This window comes from Amblyomma maculatum, chromosome 2 (genome assembly GCF_055883805.1).
Source record: "Amblyomma maculatum isolate TAMU_Amacu chromosome 2, ASM5588380v1, whole genome shotgun sequence".
NCBI lineage: Eukaryota > Metazoa > Arthropoda > Arachnida > Ixodida > Ixodidae > Amblyomma > Amblyomma maculatum.
Window position 1 is genome coordinate 224,238,529 of NC_139345.1, and position 19,467 is coordinate 224,257,995.

General features: G+C 43.1%; 1 long non-coding RNA gene across 2 annotated transcripts in view; it reads left to right on the plus strand.

The window, feature by feature from the left end:
* Positions 1–1,167: 1,167 nt before the first annotated feature.
* The window catches only part of LOC146201381 (uncharacterized), a 40,788-nt gene continuing 22,488 nt past the window's right edge, over positions 1,168–19,467 (plus strand). For both annotated transcript variants that reach the window (XR_014704877.1, XR_014704878.1), the window contains exon 1: positions 1,168–1,298. This is a non-coding gene — a long non-coding RNA (uncharacterized LOC146201381). The remainder of the gene's footprint in view (positions 1,299–19,467) is intronic.

A 19,467-nucleotide genomic window follows, 5' to 3' on the forward strand; every position in this document is an offset into this window, starting at 1 on the left:
GTCGCGGTGTCTCAATGGTAAGGGCGCTCGACTGCTGATTTCGAGAACGAGGGATTCAATCACATACGTTTCGAAAGGCGCTCCTCTACTGTTGGATTTGACTGCACAATTAACAATCCCACATGGTAATAATGAAAAAAAAAACGACACCAAAACCAGCCTCTGCAATCATCCGTCATAGCCGTTGCCGCTTTCATGTGTTAAACCTGGGCCAATATGCATTGTTGGCTTCTGTGCATCCGTAAAAGTTTTAGTGAGCACATTTTGCTTTAGAGAAATGCTCGAATGTTTGGGAAACATATTCACTGCACCTAATTGTTACCCTAAATATTGCATAATACACCTAGATTAATGTACTTTACTGGTAGCCTATTATAATCCCTTTTCGTCTAAGTGCTGTCTTCCGAGCAAACTCGTCGTTTCTGACAAGGGGAGTAAAACAGCCTCATGCGAGCTTAAAGGGGTCGTGAAACGTTTTCCGGAAATTTTGCACGGCTTGCCTAAATGGAATCCTTATCCTGCATCATATAATATACCTCGATTCGTTTCATCGCCCGCGTTGATTTAATAGCGACAAAAACAGAATTTCGGTTTCCTAGCGCGCGTCCTTCTCAACTCAACAGATACGTCATAGCGCTAAGCAAACCCAGACGGCCACTGACGTCCGACGGACAACCGAACTCGGCCACAACTCGGCGGCCGATTTCGGACGTCCGCCGGAATTCCGGCGTACGTACGAAAGCGGATGGTCGAATCCGTTCGCCCAGCGGACAGCCGCCGTACGTCCGCCACTGGATTCGCTTTTAGACAGCTATGATATAGTTTGTAGTCGTCGTGCTCGTCTGAACTGCGTATAAATCAGTAATGCCGTCAAGTCTGCATTATATGATGCCAGAGCGAATCGATGCGATAGAAAGCGTTTCCATTAAACAGTTGTTTTTTTTTTCTGCATGTTTCATCGTTGAATTCTTCCTTCAAAAATTTCTGATTAAAAGGATAATGACCATTAAACATTTTTCTATCATGATGCTTCGGTGAAATTTTAATCAGTGGCTGAATAGACGCAACAAGCAGCAAGCTCAAAAAGAACGAAACCGAACCTATCCTCAAAAAAATCTGAAATGAGCCAATCTAATCCACCTAACAAGTTGAAGTTTTGTCATGGAAGATGGCTTCACGTTTCCGTGTTCTGCATTTTCTGCGCAGTTACAAATACCTACGGCTGTAATGCACTGCTAGCATTGTTTTTGCTGTGGCTTGGTGCGGCTGGCACACTTTGTTCACCCGCCGATTCCAAAGTAAGTATTTCACCGAACTTTTGTTTCCTTAGTGGAACTTTTCGATGCACTGTTGGTGCTGCGCTTTTGGGTAAGGAAACAGCTCTGTACAGCAGCCGAACGGTCGAGTGTTTTAGGCGAGACTGACAGGAAAGCTCCGCGCCGACTAACTAAAGTGCAGCCTCAAGTCTGAGGGCCATCTTTCTCGGCATTCCTGGACGCTGCGCCAGTAAGCCGCTCAACTTCTCTGCCTCTGATAAAGGAGTGCCTGCCTGAGCTTTAAAGGAGTTATTTTGTTAACCATGCGCAACGTGCTGAGTTGTAAAAACTATACGAGAAAACTTTAGCACTCGAGCCTATCGTGCGACATGCCTACATTGTGAAAACGTCGCGTGGTTGTTTTTTTTTTTTTTTTTTTTTTTTTATGGACAGCCGCTGATATTTCTCTCTTGAGCTTTACAGCAACTACAGTTTCTACAGGGTCTTGAATATTTGGGGGCTGGGATTTAAAAAATTCCTATGCAAAATCTACTGTCCCATTCGAGCTGAAATAACGTTCACAAAGTAGCAAAATATCGTCTACGTTATCTGATAAGTGATTCAGCATCGGTACTTGCCTAGATTTTCCGAAATCGAGAAAAAACTGCTCTCGGTGGCGTGCACAATTTTCGCAGAAGAAAGTCGAAAAGCTATTTTGACATGATGCGTCATCTGTCGAGCATTGAAACAAGCTCCATCCCGGCCGTTGGCGCGCTTGCCTCGCTGCCCGACAGATGACGCACCATGTCAAAATAGCTTTTCGACTCTCTTCTGCGAAAATTGTGCACGCCGCCGAGAGCAGTTTTTTCTCGATTTCGGAAAATTTAGGCAAGTACCGACGTTGAATCACTTATCAGATAACGTAGACGATATTTTGCTACTTTGTGAACGTTATTTCAGCTCGAATGGGGTAGTATATTTTGCATAGGAATTTTTAAAATTACAGCCCCCAAATATTCAAGACTCTGTAGAACGAACGGCTGTAGCTACTAAATAACTAAAGGTTTAGTACTCTCCTTCAGCTTTGACAAACCAGGACAGCACCTTGCGCATGGTGGTTATGCATGTGGGACCGAACCGCGCAGAACAACCGGACAAGGAGATGAGAGAAAAAAAAAAGTCAGCACGTGTCTTTTTCTTGACCCGTTGTTCTGCGCTGTTCTGGCACGAATTTGACATACCGCCGCCGCGATACAGTTGGGCTGTGAGCTCCGGCGCCTGCAACGCCTTCTTTTATACAAAAGAGGCATTGGGAGGCCATGCAAGCCGCGGGCTCTAAAAAAAAAAAAACCGAGCTGAGCAAAAGTGAGATGAAAACAAAATTGTTGTTGCTTCCCAGGCAGCATTGGCCGACTGCCGACCTATGGCCGGTCAGCGGCAGCTGGTCGGCAGCCGACCTGCCGGCATTCGGTGCTCGGTCGAATGACGGCCCATGGTTGGCCATGTACCAGGTAGGACGGAAGTCGGCCATCAACCAAGGCCCAAGCTCGGGCACCCGACTGAACGCCGACCGATTCGGCCACGGTAGCTCGGCCAATGGGCGGCCCATGGTCGGCCATGTACTAGGTAGGGCAGAAGTCGGCCAGCATCCATGGCCCGAGCTTGTAACCCCGACTTAACGCCGACCTGTTTGGCAACGGTTGCTCGGGCATTTGGCTGCTCACGGTCGGCCGCGTGCCACGTTGGCCAGAAAGCCGGCTAGCACTCACGACCCAATATGCCTGTAGTAGACGCCGATTACCTCCCTGGATCTACTTAACCTCTTGTACAAATCCAGTTGTCAGTGAGAACGCGCACACAAAACAAAACCGCGAGGTCATAGCACGAGCATGTGACATTAAATTAGTGATTAGAAGACAGCTTTTTCATTGCCGAGAAAGAAAACGTTGCCGCAAGTTGATCGAATAAATGACCGTTTTCTGCGCGCAGGAACTACGCGCAGCATCGTATGTTTACCTGGGGAAAGGACCAAATACGATGTGTGTACTTTCTAGACGCAATCCCTGAAAAATGAAAAGCCGGAAGACTGTCGAGTTTGCCATTTTAGTTTCACACGGTCGTAAAGAAAAAATGGCAGTTTTTCGCGCAGACTGCGAGCATGACAAGCGCCCCTATTGAAATGACTCCGTATGCAGCAGTACAGAAAATGTACGGATTCCGTACGTTTTCCGCATCACACTTACAGAAAACGAGCGGATTTCATACGTTCGTTCCGGAAGTCCTTGCGGAACTTACGGATTTCATGCTGCGGATGCGGATGGTCGTGTGCGGAGAACATTTAGACGTCATGCGATTGATACGGATGTCCTAATTTGGAGTGTACGGAGCCTGTACGGCGATTGCGGACGGATGTGTGCGGAGCATTCGGATTCCTCACTGATATGATGCGGTAACTACGGAGTGCGTACGGTTAATGCGGATACTCCGTTCCGCGTAAGCGGAAACCTCGCTGTACAGGCCGGCAAATTCGGAAGAAACGGACTTCACCACAGCTACTCGCTTGAGCCACGTACGTCCCGAACGCAGTTGTTGCAAATAATTAATGAGGGTGTTTCGCTCACTTTTTATATATCTATTGAGAGAATCATACGTATGTATATGCCATGTAAAGACTATGGCTCGCGGTGACAATTAAGACGCACCAAAAAATGGCTCGCGCGGCGGTATCCCTAGTAGCACACTTTGTTGCCTCAATGTGGCCGCAATGTTTGCTTTCAACATTGCCTTAACGTGGCTAGTGTCCTCTTTTTGCCATGTTGATGCAACATACATAAGACAACATTGAAGCAACATTGCACCAATGTTACAACAACCTTTAGTCAATGTTTAAGCCACTTCTGAAGACAATATTAATGCAACATGGCTGCAACATTTTCTTAATATTGGTACAACATTTTATTCGCACACATGCAACATTCCCATGACAACGTTAGTACAATATTGCTGCAAAGCTACTGTAATGTTTCAGAAACTTTCAGGCAGCATTCCAAGCTACTGAAATATTCTGCCGCATTGATGGCCACTAGCTATCGATGCTTGCTGTTCAATAAATTTATCTTGTGAAAGGCTAAACCATGTGCAATGGTATCGTCGTACCACAATGGTTATGGTAGCTTAAGGTCGCAAGACTGAGCAACTGAACATTACTCGTTGCCGCACGGCAGTGCGGTGCGGAGGAGTATGAATACCTAAAAGGCTGCACGGGACAACACAGCTTTTCCCCACTTTTCAAGCCGCTTGCTCTGAATGAGACCTTAAATGTAATATTCATCAGCTCTGCACCAGTGCTCATTTAGATGCTATAAGCTGCTGTGACCTGAAAATGGCACTGAAAGTGGTTATTCTGGCAATTAGAATGATTTATATATATGCATGTGCATTACAAATAACCATCATTTGTTTTTTAGCGGTATTTTATACGTCAAGAATTTATTCAATTAACCTAACAGCAAGCTTGATTCCAGTATACTCATTAGCTTGACATACAGCAGCTAGTCTCACAAATGTAAGACATTTACTTCAAGACAATCGTTTTATGCAGAAACTTGCAACAATCATACATAGCACACAGTCGATTTGGCTACTCAAGAACAGGAAGCACAAATAATGTCAACAGTTACTAAGCACACCAGCATAGCTTTAAAATGTGCATGTCCCTCAACTTGAGTTTTACAAACATGACACTTTAGTAAATTATTAATTGCAGAAACTTGCAACAAAATATAAAACAGCAGTACTGCCTATTCAGAAAAAGGAAGCAGATATATAACATACTGAACATTTACACAGGCACATTGGCATAGATTGAAAAATGTGCCACATGGGCCTATATTTCACAGACAAGATTTATTTTATTTAATTACTTTATAAAGTAACTTGCAACAAAGCTACAAAACAACACACAGGCTACTCAGGGACAAGAACCAGAGATAATGTTTTGAACAGTTACTGGGCACAATAGCATAGCATGAAAATGCACCCACCACCCCTCACCCCCAACTTGCGCTTACAAATATAAAACACTTCAGTAAACTATTTACGCAAACACTATTTACGCAAGCACAGTGTAGCACTATTTTGTGCAGAAACTTGACACAAATATACAAAGTAGGAGTACCACCTAGTTCGGTATTTAGAAACAAGCAGACGTATTATGAACAGTAGAGTCATTACGACTAGTTTAATCCTTCCTTCTTTGGACATGCGCCATTGCACTGGAAAACTACAAACAAGTATTGTCAGCATTTGACGGAACAATTTAGCAGGTCTAAAAATGCTTGTGCCCTGGTAGCCTCCAGCTGGTCACGATGAGGGTCTCTTCCAAATCATGATGTTGTCACAAGTAAAGCTGCCTCCCTGAAAAAAAAAAAGATCGAATTGCTAAGCTAAGCATCTTGGTGGGCACATCTCTAATTACAAAATTTTTACGCTGCTCTATGAATACAGACATGGACAGCTGTCACGACCATTATCAGGACTGACTTCTGCCGAACAGTTTTCTAGTTCGTCGTTAACAGCCTCTGCTATTCTTCGTCGTTGCCGGATCGACACTTCGCTTAGCGAACACTTTACTCTCTTCATGATCTGCTGTCACGACCATTATCAGGACTGACATCTGCCGAACAGTTTTCTAGTCGTCGTTAACAGCCTCTGCTATTCTTCGGCGTCATTGCCGGATCGACACTTCGCTTAGCGAACACTTCACTCTCTTCATGATACAATGAATGTAGCACTTTACCAAACTATCACGAAGGGCATGGGTAACACATGCATATATGCGCTACTGGCTTTGTGCCAGGCAACACGTGTCACAGCTCAACAACGTAGGTTAGGAACCACTCACCACTGATGTTATCCTCTGTGCAGGCCTCCGTCATTTCAGCTGAATTCTTATGAAGCCGCAATGCAACACAGCAGCAAGAACACGGCGACCACAAGAAAACTATGCTAGAATAAGGGAAACACACGTGAGCCATGAAGGAAGGAAAATGCTCCATGCACATGAAGAATTTGCCGCGATCGCCGCTTACACGCGGTTTGGCAGGAATGGCTCTCGGTGCGGCCGCGATTTCGACTTGACTTGGATTCGCGACGATCTTCATGACCATTAGACTGCGGGGCATTAATGAAAACAAAACTAAATTTCTTCAGCAGTTATAATTTTAGTCCGCATGTTTAATTAAAAGATAATGCAATTTCAGCAGTCTAAATATATTGCATATAAATATATATATATATATATATATATATATATATATATATATATATATATATATATATATATATATATATATATTTCTATCTAAGTGTAACAAAGTTCAGTACACTTGTACTGTTCATCGCATGCACATGACATGCAAGGTTGCACTCAAACTAAAAAATAAACAAACATTGCCATGCGGGGAAGTGACAAGGTCATTGGAGTGACCTAATACCGGCTTTTCTGTTTGGGCTGCAGAAATAGTCTGAAAGAACGACAGTTAGCCAATAAAGTAAATGTTATAGCAATGTCATCGTATGTGGTTCAACATTTATACATCATTTGACAATATTGCTGCAATGTGGAAAGACCACTTTAGAGCAACATTGCCAGTATGTTACTTGTTAACATTGCAGCAACGTTATCGAATGTTGAAAGTTTTCGCATTATGTTGGATAAATGTAGTCCAATGTTATCGCAACATTGTACAACATTGACAATGTTGCTGCAATGTTACAGAAACATATTGTGCTACTAGGGTAACATGAACGATCGCCACGCCTTGGCCGCTATCACTTTGCATGTTATCAGCGTTCATTGAACGCACAGATATGTACCGAAAACTACCGCGAACTTCGGAAGAAAAAAATAGCATGTTCATATACTCATTCTTCTCCGCAATCCGCTCGCGGGTGATTGTGTCATTGCCGATCTTCGCTTAGAAGCGTTTTTTTTTGGTGACACTGCGCAATTGTGATGAGTGCTTGTACCTGAAAAGCTGAGTGACCGAAGCGATTTGAAAGCAGTGCTACATGTGTTTTATTAGGAGATTCACAAGAATATCGGCATGCATATGAGCCTTCTGAAAGGGTTCGTCTTCTGCAATTTAATTTCATTTATTTTCCCCCGAGGGCATTACATAAGGGGGAGCAAACTCAATATGCAATGCGAATAAGAAGGGGAAAACATTGGAACAACAAGAAAACGGAAACTAGAGAAATAGTGCATGGCCGGGTTAAACGGAACAATATGAAAAATAAAAATAACAACATACCATAAGTAAATGATGCCGAAACTGTTATACAAATCTATGTTATATGCATGAAGTATTAAACACGCGAAAAAAGGCAAGACAATGTAAGCGCTGTCCCTTGTCCCCCCCCCCCCCCCCGCGCCCACAATTCCGCCGACGTCACCATCGATGCCTTCACAAAAGTTGGTCGTTCAGTTTTACCCTGAATGATTTACAATCAGTACATGATACGATGGTGTTTGGCAGGGCGTTCCACATATTGCGTCTGGAAAAATGAAGAATTTAGTGCTAATAAGGTACAACCGTTAATACGTGCAATGCTATGATTTGGTAGCAACTTTACTGGAGGTAAGGACCTCACTGAAGCCTCAGAGATAAAGAAGAGGTGGCAGGAATAACAGAAGAACTGTATACAAGAAGGACCCGAATGTGCAAACCCAACATAAGACGGTTGTGATTACTGATCTCGAGCCGGGCATCCTGAAGAGTGAAGTTGAATGGGCCTTAGCCAGCCTTGCTAAGAACAAAGCTAGCGGAACTGATGGCATTCCAGCTGAGTTGCTCCAAAACCTCAACCATGATGACGCTGTTAACATTCTGCATACATTATGTCAGAAGATTTGGGCAACCCTGCAGTGGCCACAGGATTGGAGGAGGTCAGTTTACGTCCCCATTCCAAAGAAAGGCAGTGCCAAAGATTGTTCCAACTACCGCACGACCGCGCTTATTTCGCATGCTAGCAAAGTGATGTTGAAAATCCTCCAAGGTAGGCTGCAGCAGTACGTGGATCGGGAGCTTCCGGACGTGCAAGCTGGGTTTTGCAAGGGCAGAGGAACTAGAGACCAAATTGCCAACCTTCGCTGGATCATGGAAAAAGCAAGAGAGTTCCAGAAACCCATCTACTTCTGCTTTATTGATTATGCGAAAGCGTTTGACTGCGTAGATCACAGCAGATTGTGGAAAGCTCTCCAAGAGATGGGAGTTCCAATTCACCTCATCTGTCTCCTCAGGAACCTGTATGAAGGACAAGAGGCCACAGTCAGAACTGGGCATGGTCTTACTGATTGGTTTCCAATTGAGAAAGGAGTGAGGCAAGGCTGCATACTGTCGCCCTGCCTATTTAACCTATATGCAGTGTGCATCATGAGGAAGGCCGGTCTGGACGAGTCTTCAGCTGGAGTGAAGACTGCTGAAAACGTATCAACAACCTTAGATATGCGGATGATACCACTTTAATGGCAGAAAGTGAAGTGGAACTCAAAAGACTTCTGATGCACGTACAAGAAGAGAGTGAGAAGTTTGGGCTTAAACTGAACATTAAAAAGACAAAGATCATGGCAACTTGCCCTATCAAGTCCTGGAGCATCAATGGACAAGAAGTTGAAGCTTTGACAGATTTTCTCTTCTTGGGCTCCAAGATTACTTCGGAAGGAGACTGCAGCCATGAAATTAGGAGACACCTGCTTCTGGGGAAGAGAGCAATGGTTAGCCTTGACCGCCTAGTAAAGAGCAGAGACATTAGTCTGCCAACCAAGATCCGTATAACTCGTGCTATGGTCTTTCCAGTTGTGATGTATGGATGCGAGAGTTGGACTGTGAAAAAGGCTGACCGCCGAAGAATTGACGCGTTTGAATTGTGGTGCTGGCGAAGACTCTTGAGAGTTCCTTGGACTGCCAGAAGATCAAATCAGTCAATATTGTCGACCATAAACCCTGACTGCTCATTGGAGGGTAAAATTCTAAAGTCAAAGCTCAGCTACTTTGGTCATCTGATGAGAAGAGAGGAGTCGCTGGATAAAGATTTGATGTTGGGAAATGTTGAGGGTCGCCGGAGAAGGGGTAGGCAGCGAACGCGATGGTTAGATGGCATCCTCGAGGCACTGCAGATGAAGTTACGTGATGTTAGGAAGATAGTGAGAGACCGGAAAGCGTGGCGTGACATGGTCCATAGGGTCACGAAGAGTCGGACACGACTGAACTGAACTTACTGGATTAAGTGAGTGATGAGCATTTTGCATTTTGGAGGTGCTAAAATTCTTCAAAAACAAAGTCAATCTTGTTTTAAACAATACTCTGATGCCCCCCAGGTTCTTTAGCTTTTGCAAGTCAATTCACAGTTTCATCTCTCGCTCATAAGTTTCTGAAAAGCTCGTTTGAAGGCAGGTTGTCTCACACTGATACAGTCAGAATGGCTCTGCATGTTATCACAAAACACAAGTCCGGCTACATAAAACAGGAATGTAACTTTCTTAAGTGAAGGGGGTTCTGAACACATACAGAGCAATGAATAAACAGCAACTTTAATGATAGATGAAATGCAACTTTAAGCATATTTTGATCGCAAAGCTGGCTTGGCTGCTATTTAGTTGTGAAGCCCTGCGAAAGCCGTCCACATATTCCTGCTCCAGGGGTTCTTCAAACAGACGTATACATCCTACCTGTGGCACAACTTGATGCTAAGGTGCTGCATGACTTCCTTTGAAAGCTTATTATTGACCTGGAGGCATCTGCTTTTTGAGTTATAGCATTGATATCAGACAATAACTTCATAAATAGGAAAGCAATGTGAATCTTTGCTAATCCCACAAGGCAATAGCATTGTGTACCAGCATCCTGCCAATCCCTCACGCCCCCTATTTCTTCTAGTAGACCTAATTTAGTTGCTTAAGTGTAGTTTTGTTTAGCTAAGTGTATAAGCTTCATTTTGCAGGCACTTCAAAATATCTATGGCATATTTATTGCTGGGTACAACTAAAGAGAAAGCAGCAGCTGGTATTTAGCCACAGTTAGAAGCACCCTGTACCCTGTAGAGTATAATGACAATAATGTGATTTACAACATGCTCAAGAAAACAGTAACCAGCTTGAACGGTAGAGTAGTTGAATGCACCTAAATACAAAACAGCAAGACACTGAAAATATTCTGTTAGCCGCTAGCAGCAAAGTTTTGCCATCACTGCACTCCCACGTTTATTAACAGTAGCTGCGTCTTAAAAATTGTGGGCCATACTGAGTGACATTTCACCATAATCTAGTCAGAGTGCACTGTACAAAGCACATGCTCACTATGGTTGCTCAGTTCTTATGGGGCTTGATATAAACCCAAAGACGAATTCAATCTTAGCCACGGTGGTTGCATTTCAATGGAGGTGAAAAGCATGGTGCCTGTCTACTGTACAATTCCACTGCACATTTAAATAAAAAACACAGGCGATTGAAATTGCCATAACCATCGAGAGGGTTTCTAGTTGGGCTAGTTGGTGACTGACATGTTCAAACATCGTTGCGCTTAAGAACAACTGACGTAAAGAACGACATGAAACACAAAAGTGCAAACTATCAACTGAAATTTTATTGCGATGAACATACATATATAGCATTACACATAACAACATCACAAAAATCGACAAGTCAGCAAAGTAGCTATTGTCTCAAGGGTGAATGTGATATCTCCTTCACAAAAAAAAAGGAAAAAAAAAACATTTCTCTCCTTTTCTTTATTTTCCAAGAATTCCCTTTCTTCTTTCGATAGGGGGACCGAAGGGTCGCTTACACATGTCCCATTCCCGGATTCGATACAGTGGGCCTCCCACAGTTCCCTTGTTAGCTTGTCTTTAGATTTCAGAAGAACCGCCGTCTCATTGAAAAATGGTGCACAATCTTTGCATCTAGCGCAGTGTGGCACCAGATTTCCAGATACACTAATTTGGTTACCGCTGTACCTATGCTCTCTGAGCCTTTCGTAAAGGCATCTTCCTGTTTGCCCCACAAATGCACGACCGCATGAGAGCGTGCATATTTTTTTTTTTTTTGAGATGGAGATATCACGGTCACCCTTGAGACGATAGCTACTTTGCTGACTTGTCGATTTTTGTGATGTTAGTATGTGTAATGCTATATATGTGTGTTCATCGCAATAAAATTTCAGTTGATAGTTTGCGCTCTTGTGTTTCGTGTCATTCTTTATGTCAGTTTTTCTTAAGAGCAACGATGTTTGAACATTGCCATAACCCATCATGGCAGCATCTCTCATAGACTAAGTCACTTTGGGATGTTAAACCCTATAAGCCAAACTGAAAGTACAAGCAAAGTATTATATCTTAATCCCGCTCAATAAGGTTTGGAAAATCGCATACATATATGCTGTGTCATCAGCTGGAAATTCAATGAGAAGGCATGATGCTGCAAATCATTCAATTTCAATATTGACAGAGCCGTCACAAGAGACAAAAAGTACTCAGTAATGTGTCCTGGCAGCCTGTGTCTACTATCAATGCAAACCAGTTTCTTACAAAGAAAAATATAGTACTAGTACCATAAAAATGATGGCCTCTGCTGACAGGCTAGGTGTGCAGTTGGCATGACCAAGAAGACATGCTCCATCAATATGTGTGTAGCTGTAGCAGTCAGTGGATTAGCCAGCATGGCATTAATGTGGTCTTTCACTTATCTCTCAAAGGAATGAAGTGTTGAGCTACAGCTGTTGCAGCATTACTAGCTTCTCCACCACCTTATTTGGCACCCATTTTGCACCAGTTATCATTTTAACGAGCCTGCCACTCCCATTCTCAAAAACAAAAAAACTATGTCCCCACAGATATCCAAAGTTTCTAATAGCTGTTACAAGGTGAAGCAATTGATGCAGATTGAATATCATCATTTGCCAGTTATAGAGTCTTCATCCAACAAACTCCTGTAGGAAGTGACCTGCACCACAGAAAAGAACAAATAAAGCATGTATTAGCACTGGCAAAACATTCTGTACAATAAGCAAAACAATTGCAAAGGCAGGAAAGTTGGGTTTGTTCAGCCTGTTGTGATAGGATCTGCTGAATTTGACTGGGTGCCCATTTTATTTTCCTGGGAAATATTATTCATTTTAGCTATATGCTAAAATATGACTATAAAGCATACATCAGCATCTTCATGCACAATCTCACATGGATTCTGGTTAGTTCAATTGTCCGACAGATATCAAATTTGATACGCTGCATGGCTTAACAAATTTTTTATCCCTATTAAAATGAAGTGATACCTTGTTAACTGAAATCACGCCTTGTAAAATGCACTGCATTATTTAATGCGCAATATCCACAATGGTAGACATATACCAGTTAACAGCTCCGGGTCATTTCAACCCCCTGGGGTTCTTCAAAGCGCACTGGTGTCATGCAGTACACGGGTGCCTTGCTTTTCATCTCCAATGAAAAGCAGCAGTCATGTCCTGTGTTTGAACTTGCATCCTTGGGCACAGCAATCAAGTGCCCTAACCACTGATCCTTTGCAGAGGGGCAAATCCACCAAGAGTGCAAGCTCAACTGTTATATAGTATTTGAACAGCTACTATTATTTTGTGACATCGTATGTTCTGACATATTATGTTGTGACATCCAGCAACTGCTTTGTCTGAGGAATGTGTAAATGGCAATACTTACAGCTCTCACTTAGTTTAATTGAAGCCAGTGATTGCAATCCTTGTACATTTCGAAATATGTCATATGTATCTTTCTTATTAATCTCTGTTATGTCATGCATAACTGTTAGAAAAGAATGAACTATTAAAATATTGAAACAACATAGCTGAATAAAATTTTTCAACTTACCAGTATGCTGTAGCTGTTCTTCACTCAACTCTCCTAAAAGTAGTATGAATACTGCATCAACAAACAGCATGAAATGCTTTAAATTCGGTTAGGGAAGGATGCCTGAATAGCACAGCACAGTGTAAAATAAGAGCCACATCTCGCCACCGGTTGGCAGTGGCATGTACATCTCAGGTCAATAATGTGTCGGAGTATATACTATAATGATAACAGAGTTGTATAAAACAGTGTTGTTTACATATATGTATATGAACTTCAACTTGTATTATTTGCTCCCTTGCCTTGTTTAAGACAGATGTGAAAATATTGCAAGAGAAAATTTCACACCAAAAGTTGAGAAATTGTTGTAAATTTGACAATTTTTGACCATGCCCCCCCCCCCCCCCCCAATCATGTCCTGCATTTCACTAGTAGGAAAATGGTCACCCAGAAGTGCACTCATTTTTTTTTTATTCAAAGACTTGCCATGTGGCATAGAATGAGGCTGTTTTTTAAAGGAAGTCATGCAGTCTATTTTCTTCAAGAAACCGGAGCAAGCTCCGGCTCTTAATATTGTCCATTAGCCACGCGTGTAAATGTTCCTCCCTTGTAGCCGACAGTCCAACTTCTTGTAGTTGTCTTATTCTTGACGGCTGCATTCCTGGGCATGTCCATAAAAGCTGGCGAAGATCCACCTCGGCAGTTGGCCTTGTACACTTATTAGGGCATGTGCTGTGCACTGCATCCTCTTCAGAGCCTCGTCGGCACGTCACCGACGGGGTAAGGGCCCTAATCCTTGTGAGGGACACCTCTCTCGTTATGTTATGAGGGAGGGATTAAGTATAGTAACAGGACGTATAGTAACTGCATACTTTGTTTTCCTGAGTTAATGCAATGAGACAAAATTGAAGTAGGAGCATTTAATGTGATGGTCATTATAATTGCAGAGGAAACCTATGGTAAAAAATGTGTGCTAATATAATCGGGCATACAGGGCTTGATATGGCTTCAAACTTTCATTTTTGTGCAGCTGTATGAATCAAGTCGTATATCAAGTGGCAGTCTGCAAGTCGGACTTGAACATAGCAGCATTGCATGCAAATAAAGCTATATATTAAAGGCATGAAACGCGACAACACTTCGTCTCCGGGCCTCGTTACAGTTTGCGCCATTCTGAAGACCATGCTGGGGACCAACCCTTCGATTTTAGCTGTGATGGTATTGGACTGTATATTTAATGCAGGGATACTGAACTTAACATATGTTGGGGCACTTAGATTTACTGCAAAATTACGCTGGTAACGACGTTAGATCGACGTACTGTGCCACAAAAATTAAACAGTAGTATGTGGTTATTTATCATTAGATCTCAAAAAAGAAGGAAAAGATGTTTGTTATCCCCGCGGCAGCACCTGGCTGAGGCGGCGAAAATAAAAGGATAGTAAGGAAGCGGTAGAGGAAATCAAAGAAGAGCGACAGAGAGAAAGGACAGGGTAGGCAAAAATAAGAAAATAGAGATATATACACTATATATGGTATAATGTACAGTAGAATCGCGACCGCGCCTTTCGCAGTAATGTGGTGGTCACAAAAAAAAAAAAAGAAAAAAATCTCCAATAGCCCAAAACTTGCATCACGTGATATAACAATACCGCGGTAGTATGTATGCTGCTATGCTGCTCCACCAAAGCGCATAGAAAATGGGGTAATGTGAACGCGCGGTCATGTTAACCTCCTTGATTATGAGAGTGTATATTTGTTTCCTTTAGCCATATGACCACGGTGGACATCAGTAATAAAATGGTAATTTTCTTTACTTTAAATAGCAGCAAGTGCTTCCTATCTGTTAAAACTACGTGACAAATATCTGACCTAACCGGTTTTCCTGTCTGAAGACGATAATTTACTAGCAGACGATATCACGTCGCAAAACGAACGAAGCCAGAGCCATCCAAAGCTTTAGGCATTCCTCTAGCCAAGGGAGTCTGGGAGGCTGCGTTAATGGCGGTGTTTGTGCGCGGTCACGGTGTGCGGTGCTCTTGTTGTACGCAAGTATTCATTGTTTCATATCTGCCAGTCGCTGCCTGCAAGCAGTCTGTCGCGTGGCATGGAAGCTCCACAATAGCCTATGCGGTATACGACGACGGGGGAAAGCTTTCGTGAACGTATCGCTTGTGAAAGCATACAAGCCACAGACTACAAAGAATGTTGCGAAAGGCAGGCTTACTGGTGTTGGCATGCCAGGAGATGACCGCAAGAGAAGAAATTTTATCATGGAAATGGTGAAGAATTGGCAGGTAAGTGCTGTAACTATGTTTACACGGGCGTACCTTTTCCCTATTCCTGTTTCTCATTGCAATGGCAGTAGGGCTAGCAGTAGCAGTATCGGCAGTTGCGCGTCACTAGAGAAACAAAACTTTATTGTCGGAAGCTGAGTTACGGGGTACCCTAGTGGAAGAGCCAAGTAGCCGTCAGCTGGTGGCTCGCTGTTTACGGCGCCTAGTTGTATGTATCGGGACGTACGTTACGTAGCACTGGGGGGTAAGTGGCCGTCAGCTGGTGGCTTGTGGCGACTTTTTCAGAGCGGTGCGCACGGCGCCCAGCTGTATGTCCTATCGGGGTTTGTGCTAAGGCAGCAGTAAAGGGGGGGGGGGGGGGGGGGGAGGGAAGGAGGGAGGATGGAGTCTCCAACAATTTACAGCCCACGGCATCATCAGATGTGCCACCAGCTTTGCATTTGATGCGGCCATCTTCAGTGAATAGAGGCTTTGTCTGTGTACATTCATCTTTCATGGCCTTAATATTTAAATTGCCTGCACACCTCAAAGGGCAGTGAGACATTTCCAGTAATGCTGAGGATGACGCTTAAATCAGTTGCTCAAATTCAAGCAAGGTATCAAACTATTGCAAAGATGCATTCAAAAGACTTCTTGCTTCAAATAGAATACAGCCTGGTTCACTCCTGTGAATGCGTTCCGAATTTGCGTCCTGCGAGGGAAAATCAAAAGGTTCACATTCCAAAAAAAAAAAAAAAAGCACCCAGCACGCAGGTGATAAATTCCCATTTTAGTTTTTGATCAATTCCATTTGGTATGCATTAGTTCAAGTCATTGAAAAAAAACAGCAGCAAGATTGGCTGAAAATACATTTTATCTGTGTTGCGTCAACAGACGCTTTGGCAAGAAAAAAGGAAACGCATGTCCCATAGATGTAAATACGTCAGTATTTTTTCCTAGTGACAATGAAGCAAAAAAAAAAAAAAAAAAAGGAATGGTGCACTTGCGGTAAATTTCGCTGACCTTCCTGTGTTCCACTGTAACCTGGCGCTGACAATCCATGCATCCGATGGTAACGCAATATTATAAATAATTCAGAGGGATGTAAGCTCTCAATAAGTGTGGTCACGCGCGTTAATCTGACTGAAAACTAAGCCGACAGGCGAGAGCACAGTGAGCTGCTGCCAGGGACGTTACTCGTGATGGTGAGTTTTTGAGAAAAGAACAGCAGTGAAAACATTGCAAACTCTATTATGTATGAACATGGATAGGCTCCGATCGGAACGAGCCTTCACTGCTCAACTAATGGGCACGATAGTTACTTTTTTCAATTGTTTTGTGTGAGTGCCTGCCACCGCCAGCACCGCGTCGCATCGTTGCTGCCGTTGCTTGTAGCCAGCGAATGCCGAATTGGTGAACCTTCACAGGAGTTTCGAATGCGTGCTCGAGTGAAATGTGCCGAGCACACCCGCCGCGTCAGGCTCGTGAATGCCAAGAGCTTCCATCCATATTTTTTTCGCTCATTCTGAGAGGGAAATATATAAAAAGACATTTTTCCACTGCCTTCGCTGCTCGAGTAGCATGGTGCTGCCTAGTTTTCGTTCTCATGGCAGCGCAGAATTCAACGAGATATCACCTACAAGAAACCAGCTGTTTAGGCAAGAGTTTGCATGTGCATAGAACGTAGCTATACTTGCCAAAGCCATTTATGTAGAGAGACGCAGAGTTCCCCGAGGCAGAACAATAGCCAGAGCCTGTAGCAATAATTACTTTTTTGTAATACTTTGGAGTACTTTGACGAAAGCAAACATGCTGGTTTTGTAGATACTGTAGAAAATACAAAAATATGACAGAACATATATCTACTTATGAGCCCTTTTAGCTGTGAATTTATTGTTTGTCCAATCATCAAACTCCTACCCAGTGATAACACATCCGCTGCCAAAAACGGCCATTGTGTGCCAGCACCCTCAGTGGCCCTAACTCATTTTTCGCGAGCAACTTAAAGCATTAAATGCTGGATAATACACAAAACAACCAGCAGTTATTGTGTCACTATCTACGTAACCAAAAGGCAGAACAATGTGCTTAACAAGCATTTCGAAGCTCTTTTAAGGCGTTCTCTTTGCTGTAAACAATGTTTTTCATTGTAGCTTACATGCAAGGAGTTGTCAAATGTTGGTCACTTGTAAAAAGTGTTTGGCATTGATGCAGTGCAGTGCATGAAGTAAGCTGGCAAACATCAGCTTCTTGTTAATTACCTATAACGAGGTTGCAAACTCTACTTGACTTGTTTCTGTTTGCATGTGTTCGCAGAGAATATTGAAATGGAATTGGATACCCACCTTGCACATGGCGGAAGGGCAGGGAGAAGCAAGAGGTAAAGGCACTGAGGATTGAAACCCCTGTGTTTATCTGAATATTGCCTTCTGCTTTTGCTGTTATGTAAGAAGTGGTACCTGCAGCAGTCCCAAAGATGAGCTGCTTGGCAGCTGGCTAAGCCATGATGTTGTACAGCTGGGATACCTCTTTTGAAGGGCTTTTGGGGCCCCAGTGTTGAGTTTTACCTGTCTCTAAAGATTAGAAAAACATTGTTACAGGATGGAAAGCTAGTGAAGAAAGAGCATGACCGATGATGGGATGGGATGGTTTTTAATAATGGGAGCAGGCCTGGAGCAAGTGCTCATGCCTGTGCCACTGCTCGCTTCATCTTCATTGTCCTTAGCAATATTCAGTGTCGAAAAGAAATTGAAGATGTTGGTTACTTTCCTAAACTTGACTTGCTGCTCATTAATTAGATGTCTGCACATACTCTAACAGTGAGACGCCTTGTGACAAGGCCAATGTTGGGAGCATGCCCAATCCTTCCCTTAAAGCATGCCAATTTTCATGCTTCGGGTTGCTTCTTATTGGTCGTCAAGAATGTGCTTCTAGGTTCTTGTTGCACTACTGGCACCCCGCTGACTAATTGGCATGGTCAGGCGCGTCTCATGCACTTACCCGGGAGCTTTTATGCAATTATGATTATGCTGCCTTTAGCACTTTTAACCGCATCTTATTAAAAGGCCATATTAGGAAATAAAACAACAAATGCAGTGCTGTAAACAGCGCATTTCTAAAATGGTAATTTACTGTCTCCTTACATTTTAAGGGCCAGGTGAGAACTGTGGTCTCGATTTAGTACTTGGGATCTATATACAAGCAGAAACCATAAGTTAGTGTAACGTTGAGGAGAACAATAGAGAAATTCTCTGAACATTGCACCCACATTCCTTTCCCCGCTCTCCCCTTCCGGTTGGTCTGTTTTGTCTGTTGTATTCTGTTGTATAACACCCCCGAAAAATATTTCTGGCTAGGCCACTGGTACCAAGAATACTGTCACCAACTTGCCCAAGCTTCCTTATCTGCTAATTTGATTCAAATGTCGCAAAAAGCAGTTGTGCCTTTATGAGCCACCACACTCCATGCGTATCAATATGAATGGACACTGCCACAGTTCTCATGAATGTAGTTTTGCAATAGAGCTACATATTAAATGATCTACCAACAAGGAAAATGGTTGGTATATTTATTGCATCAGTTAAGGGGTCGTCACCAAACATACAGCACCTTAGAGAATTCGGCACCAGGTGTTTGCATAAGTGATAACTCATGGACATATGCAATTGATATCTCTAGCAAGTATGAGCAATACCCACACAGCTAGTTTTCTATATTTTGTTTTCATCTACAATATTACTGATTCATTGCTATTGTGTATAGGTGCTCCCCAGTGCATGCTCAAGTTTGCAACATCTTGTCTGCCTGTGCAAATATAAAGAAGCAGCGACGTGCAGACTGGAACTTTTTGTAATGAATGCGTTGCATGGGACAGTGTATTTATGCTAATGCACAGTACCGAAGATGTGCATTATCACAATGGTGTGCAAGTGGCCGAGCAAGGGAACAATAGGCACCTGCTCGCACTGGTGAGTCAGCAGAATGCCACTGCTGCAACAGTGCCTTGCAGCATGCCCCTGGCAATCAATAAGCAGCTACTCAGTGACAGAAAAATAGCATGC